At 42.1% G+C, this 8,396-nt stretch overlaps 1 protein-coding gene across 1 annotated transcript in view; it reads left to right on the plus strand.

Moving 5' to 3' along the window:
• Positions 1–706: 706 nt before the first annotated feature.
• LOC106571052 (L-threonine 3-dehydrogenase, mitochondrial) overlaps positions 707–8,396 on the plus strand; it is a 22,159-nt gene continuing 14,469 nt past the window's right edge. Inside the window, exon 1 of the mRNA XM_014143707.2 lies at positions 707–947. The gene's annotated coding sequence lies outside the window, so the exon portion shown is untranslated. The remainder of the gene's footprint in view (positions 948–8,396) is intronic.

Consider the following 8,396-nt stretch of genomic DNA (forward strand, 5'->3'; position numbering starts at 1 on the left):
CATAAAATATGCATCCAAGCCGAACTTAAATCATATCAGAAACACGTTGTGTCGTTTGACAGCTTTCTTTTGCCTTACAACCGGTCAAACTGATGTCATCTGAACATTTTGCACAAACATCTTTTCACGTTTTTTTTTTTGCTGCGTTATTGTATTTTCCTCCCCTATACGTCTCTGCTCCGCGAAAGATGACCGAGAACTTTACCGATATCAACTAGATTTAAGCATTTATTCTATCGATCTATGACATTATTCTGTTGAACAAGGGTTGATTCAGTCTTCTAGGGCAACATATAATGACAAAAGAGAAGCTCTAAGTATCTAATTATAGACAAGTTCACTAACAAAAAGCCTTTTGTAGATGTCGGAAATGATCATCCGCAACTAAATCAGGCAACAACAAAAAAATCCTGCACCCCCTGTCAAAAAAATCCTGCACCCCCTGTCAAAAAAATCCTGCACCCCCTGTCAAAAAAATCGTTCTGCTGTCTTTGACTGTAGCCTATAGTGCATTTTCTATATTTACGGGTTAGGTTTGAGTGTGGCCTCAGATTTTCACATGTAGTCGTTGAGTTTGGTGTTGAGTTTGGTGTTGAGTTGGTGTTGGTGTTGAGTTGGTGTGCTGGCTCAGTCAATATCCCGACAGAACACGCCAGTCACTGCGCTGACGTCATGTGGGTGTGCTCTCAGCGCCGGACCGGGGACCGCACCTCCGAGGCTCCGCCAATCCGAGAGGAAACCGGCTTCTCTTGAACCCAGATGGCTTCTGCTGATATATAACGCCTGGGGCTGAGAGATCATTTATGAAAACTTATGAGCGTCGTATAGCTTGTCTAGCTGACAGCGAATAGGACTGACCAGCCGAACTTGAGGAGAAGCATACCTAACCAAGGTGCAAAGAAACAAGGGACACTTCGAATTGTATAAAGATCCACACTATTTATTTGGTGAGTAATTATTCATTTTAATGTATTAAGTTAAAGCAGATATGTTGTGTAAACTGAATTGGGATTTTTTTTCTTCTCAAATTTCTTGAAGCAAAATTGACAATTATATGGGATAACGTTGAGTTTTTTTATACTGACGCAAATTAGGACTTTTATTTTAAGGACGTAATATAAATAACTATATTATAGAGATTGCCGCTTATTGTTATTTTTTCTCGAAATCAGCAATCTAGTAGAATTAAAACAACTCGATCGATTCAACTGTTGGCACACCTAACCTTCGCTCAATTTGTTTTTAAATCCTAAGCAAATAAGACAACATAGAGAAAAAGATATATCACAACTTCTTGAAATTAAACCCTGCCAATGTGGTTTATAGCATTTCCGTTACGTGGCCAACACCCGGCCTTTTGTTCGGTATAGGCTTTTTCCAATCAGTCCCAGGACACCGTTCATATGAACCAGGGTGAGCAGTAGGACCAAAGCCCGGCAGATGGCGATATTGAGTCGTTTCATCATACCGTCCAAAGGAAATGCATGCAGCCGGCTATACGTTTATCCCTCATGGACCAATACCTTACATAAAACATTCTCCATTCAACTGCAAAGGCATCAATTTCCTCAACTCGATTTAATGGCGAGAAGGCGGGAAAAATGATTGATTGGCTGAAAGTGACTAGCATTACCTACTCTAGGATGGTGGTGGTAAATGGTGTTTCATGAACAAAGTACACATTTTCCCAGTTTTTTTGTTGTTGTTGTTACCTTCTCTCTATTAAATAGAGTTAAGGAGGAAATTGACGCATTTGCAGCTTGTATAGCCGCCTGCATGCATTCCCTTTGGACAGTAAGATGAAACGACTCAATATTGCATATCAATATGTTATGTGTACATATCTACCTCAACGACCTCGTACTCCTACACATCGACTCGGTACCGCTACCCAGTGTATATAGCCTCGTTATCATTACTCAGTACTGGTACCCTGTGTATATAGCCTAGTTATCATTACTCAGTACTGGTACCCTGTGTATAAAGCCTGGTTATCATTACTCAGTACTGGTACCCTGTGTATATAGCCTAGTTATCATTACTCAGTACTGGTACCCTGTGTTTATAGCCTGGGTATCATTACTCAGTACTGGTACCCTGTGTATATAGCCTAGTTATCATTACTCAGTACTGGTACCCTGTGTATGTAGCCTAGTTATCATTACTCATTGTGTATTTATTATTACGTGTTTTACTTTTCTATTATTTCTCTATTTTCTTTCTCTCTGCATGGTTGGGAAGGACCCGTAACTAAGCATTTCACTGCTAGTCTACAGCTGTTGTTTACGTAGCATGTGACAAATAAAATTTGATTTGAAACTCACGATCTATGGAAACGTAACGGCACCAGGGCCAGGTGTAACCTTGGTAACCTTGGTAAAGTAAGAGACAGAAATGAAACACATTCTTCCGTGTTCTAGAAGCTAGAGCCACAGTGATTCTAAACAACAACAGCAACAAAAAGCATTGGCTGGGATGAGCCTTAGCCTACAGGAATGCTGTTTTTAAATATAGTTGAAGTCGGAAGTTTACATACACCTTAGCCAAATACATTTAAAGTTTTTCAGTTTTTCACAATTCCTGACATTTAATCCTAGTAAAAAAATTCCCTGTCTTAGATCAGTTAGGATCACCACTTTATTTTAAGAATGTGGAATGTCAGAATAATAGTAGAGAGAATGAATTAGTTCAGCTTTTATTTCTTTCATCACATTCCCTGTGCGTCAGAAGTTTACATACACTCAATTAGTATTTGGTAGCATTGTTTTTAAATTGTTTAACTTGGGTCAAACGTTTCAGGTAGCCTTCCACAAGCTTCCCACAATAAATTGGGTGAATTTTGGCCCATTCCTCCTGACAGAGCTGGTGTAACTGAGTCAGGTTTGTAGGCCTCTCCACGCTTTTTCAGTTCTGCCCACAACTTTTCTATAGGACTGAGATCAGGGCTTTGTGATGGCCACTCCAATACCTTGACTTTGTTGTCCTTAAGCCATTTTGCCACAACTTTGGAAGTATGCTTAGGGTCATTTTCCATTTGAAAGACCCATTTGCGACCAAGTTTTAACTTCCTGACTGATGTCTTGAGATGTTGCTTCAATATATCCACATCATTTTTCTTCCTCATGATGTCATCTATTTTGTGAAGTGCACCAGTCCCTCCTGCAGCAAAGCACCCCCACAACATGATGCAGACACCCTCGTACTTCACGGTTGGGATGGTGTTCTTCGGCTTGCAAGCCTCCCCCTTTTTCCTGCAAACATAACAATGGTCATTATGGCCAAACAGTTCTATTTTTGTTTCATCAGACCAGAGGACATTTCTCCAAAAAGTACGATCTTCGTCCCCATGTGCAGTTGCAAACCGTAGTCTGGCTTTTTTATGGCGGTTTTGGTGCAGTGGCTTCTTCCTTGCTGAGCTGCCTTTCAGGTTATGTCGATATAGGACTCGTTTTACTGTGGATATAGATACTTTTGTACCTGTTGCCTCCAGCATCTTCACAAGGTCCTTTGCTGTTGTTCTGGGATTGATTTGCACTTTTCGCACCAAAGTACGTTCATCTCTAGGAGACCGAATGCATCTCCTTCCTGAGCGGTATGACGGCTGCGTGGTCCCATGGTGTTTATACTTGCGTACTATTGTTTGTACAGATGAATGTGTTACCTTCAGGCGTTTGGAAATTGCTCCCAAGGATGAACCAGACTTGTAGAGGTCTACAATTTGTTTCTGAGGTCTTGGCTGATTTCTTTTGATTTTCCCATGATGTCAAGCAAAGAGGCACTGAGTTTGAAGGTAGGCCTTGAAATACATCCACAGATACACCTCCAATTGACTCAAATGATGTCAATTAGCCTATCAGAAGCTTCTAAATCCATGACATATTTTTCTGGAATTTTCCAAGCTGTTTAAAAGGCACAATCAACTTAGTGTATGTTAACTTCTGACCCACTGGAATTGTGATACAGTGAATTATAAGTGAAATAATCTGTCTGTAAACAATTGTTGGAAAAATGACTTGTGTCATGCACAAAGTAGATGTCCTACTTGGCTGGGCTGAGCCCAGTCCAAAGCCAGTCCTTGGATGGGCTGAGCCTTAGGCTACAGGAATGCTGTGTTTACATAGCCAGTCCTTGGCTGGGTTGGGCCTTAGCCTATCGGAATGCTGTGTTTATGTAGCCAGTCCTTGGCTGGGTTGGGCCTTAGCCTATCGGAATACTGTGTTTACATAGCCAGTCCTTGGCTGGGTTGGGCCTTAGCCTATCGGAATGCTGTGTTTATGTAGCCAGTCCTTGGCTGAGTTGGGCCTTAGCCTATCGGAATGCTGTGTTTATGTAGCCAGTCCTTGGCTCAACATGTTCTCAGGGCATTTCGTATTATTCTGTACGTAAACCTTTAGTATACGTTACGTTTTGTATGGTAGGACTATGTATTAATTTGTAAATGTCTGTCATCCTTTCCGGATGATATGTTACGAATTACAAGCCGTATGATATGCTACGAATTTCCAGTTCGTAAAATATGTTACAAATTGCAATTTGTAGTATGTTTACGAATTTTCTAAATGTACAAATGGTACGCATTTGCAAAACGTATAATATGTTCCAAATTCCAATTTGTTGTGGCTAATGTTAGATAGATGGCTTAAGCTAACGTTAGCTAGCACTAGGGGTTAATGTTAGGGTTTAGGTTAGGGGAAGCCAACATGGTAAGTAGTTAAATAGCTAAAATGCTAAAGTTGTCCTTGATGAGATTTGAACACACAACCTTTTGGGTTGCTAGATGTTCTCATTGTGTCAGGCTCAACAGATGGAGATGGATGAGGGCGCTAATTTGCCTGAAAGAGGAATTCGTTCAGTGAGTAAAATGAGTATCAAGGACAATTTATTATGTTGCACTTGCAACTGTAGGGAAATGAGGCCAATCACTATATGGCTATATCTTTGAATATTCTTGGCAGACGTAGACCAAATGAACAGTGTTTATTGAATTAGACAAATTAGACTAGGCCTACTTGGATAGAGTTAGATACATTACAAAGCAACTGGCAGTTATTATTGGATCTACCGTGGGTCTATCTGACTGAGTTAGTCCAATGTGTAACGGTTTGACCTACAGGGTATCTCATCTATGGAAAGATGAGACTCTCGCGAACACGATGGTGTTCTCCGTTTTGCTCTAAGATCCCCACAAGCGTCTGAAGTCAGTACAGCCGACCTGTACAACTTCTGTCTGTAGCGTCCAAACATTTTGGGCTACTTAATATGACCCCATCTGTGCAAAGGTGAGACTCTCAGGAACACATACATGTCAGTTGTTTTGCTCTAGGAGCAACAACGGCTCAGCCGCGAAGTGGTAGGCCACACAAGCTCACAGAACAGGACTGCTGAGTGCTGAAGCGCGTAGCGCATACAAATCGTCTGTCCTCTGTTGCAACACTCACTACCGAGTTCTGAACTGCCTCTGGAAGCAACGTCGGCACAAGAACTAGTCATAGGGAGCTTCATGGGTTTCCATGGTCGAGCAGCCGTACACAAGCCTAAGATCACCATGCGCAATGCCAAGAGTCGGCGGGAGCGGTGTATAGCTCGCTGCCATTGGACTCTGGAGCAGTGGAAACACGTTCTCTGGAGTGATGAACCACGCTTCAGCATCTGGAAGTCTGATGTACTAATCTGGGTTTGGCGGATGCCAGGAGAGCGCTACCTGCCCCAATTCATAGTGCCAACCGTAAAGTTTGGTGGAGGAATAATGGTCTGAGTCTGTTTTTCATGGTTTGGGCTAGGCCACTTAGTTCCAGTGAAGGGAATTCTTAACAATTCAGGTTACAATTCTGTGATTTCCAACTTTGTGGCAACAGTTTGGGGAAGGCCCTTTCCTGTTTCAGCACGACAATGCCCCCGTGCATAGAGCGAGGTCAAGAGTTTCAAGTTCCATGCTGTCCACATCACCAACAAAGTATCATGGTCCAAACACACCAAGACAGTTGTGAAGATGGCACGACAACACCTTTTCCCCCACAGGAGACTGAAAAAATGTGTCATGGGTCCCCAGATCCTCAAAACGTTCTACAGCTGCACCATCGAGAGCATCCTGACCGGTTGCATCACCGCCTGCTATGGCAACTGCCCGGCATCTGACCGTAAGGCGCTACAGAGGGTAGTGCCTACGGCCCAGTACATCACTGGGGCCAAGCTTCCTGCCATCCAGGACCTATATACTCGGGTGGCCGAGTTACAGTTTTGACTTAAATCTAGTTAAATCTATGGCAAGACCTGAAAATGGCTGTCTACCAATTTGACAGAGTTCGAAGAATTTAGAATAGGATAATGTGCAAATGTTGCACAATCCAGGTGTGGAAATCTCTTACACTTACCCCAAAATACTCAATTGCAGCCAAAGCTGCTTCTACAAAGTATTGACACAGGACTCTAAATACTTATGTAAATAAGATATTTCTTTGTCTCATATTCAATTAATTTGCCATAAAAAATGTTTTTATTTTAAAACATGTTTTCACTTTTTCATTCTCGGTATTGTGTGTACATGGGTGAGAAAAAAATTCAAATTGAATCAATTTTGAATTCAGGTTGTAACACAACACAATGTGAAATAAGTAAAGAGGTATGATTACTGAAGATGCTGTATGTAGCTGCCTGAATCAGAGTATGTCTTTGTCCCTAATGGCCCATAGTGTCACGTCCTGACCAGTAATAGGGGTTATTTGTTATTATAGTTTGGTCAGGACGTGGCAGGGGGTGTTTGGTTTATGTGGTCCGGGGTTTGTTAGTCTATGTTCTGTGTTAGTATTTTTCTATGTTCTATCTAGTCTATTGTAGTTCTTTGTTTAGTTTATTGGGGTTGGACCTTCAATTGGAGGCAGCTGGTTATCTTTGCCTCTGATTGAAGGTCCTATAATTAAGAGTTTGTTTGTCATGGGTTTTTGTGGGAGATTGTGCTTGTTTAGCTGTGTGCCTGACAAGACTGTCCAGTTAGTTTTGTTTTGTATATGTGTTTTTCCTTCTTCACCTAAATAAAAAGAAGATGAGTATATATTTTCCCGCTGCGTCTTGGTCCTCTACACCCTACGACACCCGTGACACATAGGGCTCTGGTCTGAAGTAGTGCACTATGTAGGGAATAGGGCTCTGGTCTATAGTAGTGCACTATATAGGGAATAGCGCTCTGGTCTATAGTAGTGTACTATATAGGGAATAGGGCTCTGGTCTATAGTAGTACACTATATATAGGGAATAGGGCTCTGGTCTGGAGTAGTGCACTATATATAGGGAATAGGGCTCTGGTCTAAAGTAGTGCACTACATAGGGAATAGGGCTCTGGTCTAAAGTAGTGCACTACGTAGGGAATAGGGCTCTGGTCTATAGTAGTGCACTATATAGGGAATAGGGCTCTGGTCTAAAGTAGTGCACTACGTAGGGAATAGGGCTCTGGTCTATAGTAGTGCACTATATAGGGAATAGGGCTCTGGTCTATAGTAGTGCATTATATAGGGAATAGGGCTCTGGTCTATAGTAGTGCACTATATAGGGAATAGGGCTCTGGTCTAAAGTAGTGCACTACGTAGGGAATAGGGCTCTGGTCTATAGTAGTGCACTATATAGGGAATAGGGCTCTGGTCTATAGTAGTGCATTATATAGGGAATAGGGCTCTGGTCTATAGTAGTGCACTATATAGGGAATAGGGCTCTGGTCTATAGTAGTGCACTACATAGGGAATAGGGCTCTGGTCTATAGTAGTGCACTACATAGGGAATAGGGCTCTGGTCTATAGTAGTGCACTACATAGGGAATAGGGCTCTGGTCTATAGTAGTGCACTATGTAGGGAATAGGGCTCTGGTCTAAAGTAGTGCACTATATAGTGAATAGGGCTCTGGTCTAAAGTAGTGCACTATATAGGGAATAGGGCTCTGGTCTAAAGTAGTGCACTATATAGGGAATAGGGCTCTGGTCTAAAGTAGTGCACTATGTAGGGAATAGGGCTCTGGTCTATAGTATTGCACTACATAGGGAATAGGGCTCTGGTCTATAGTAGTGCACTATATAGGGAATAGGGCTCTGGTCTAAAGTAGTGCACTATATAGGGAATAGGGCTCTGGTCTAAAGTAGTGCACTATATAGGGAATAGGGCTCTGGTCTATAGTAGTGCACTATATATAGGGAATAGGGCTCTGGTCTAAAGTAGTGCACTACATAGGGAATAGGGCTCTGGTCTAAAGTATTGCACTACATAGGGAATAGGGCTCTGGTCTATAGTAGTGCACTACATAGGGAATAGGGCTCTGGTCTATAGTAGTGCACTATTTAGGGAATAGCAGGGTGCCATTTGGGACAAAAACTGTGGCTTAACTAAATTATGCCACGTCTGCTGAGCAAGCACAG

Source organism: Salmo salar, chromosome ssa15 (genome assembly GCF_905237065.1).
Source record: "Salmo salar chromosome ssa15, Ssal_v3.1, whole genome shotgun sequence".
Taxonomy (NCBI): domain Eukaryota; kingdom Metazoa; phylum Chordata; class Actinopteri; order Salmoniformes; family Salmonidae; genus Salmo; species Salmo salar.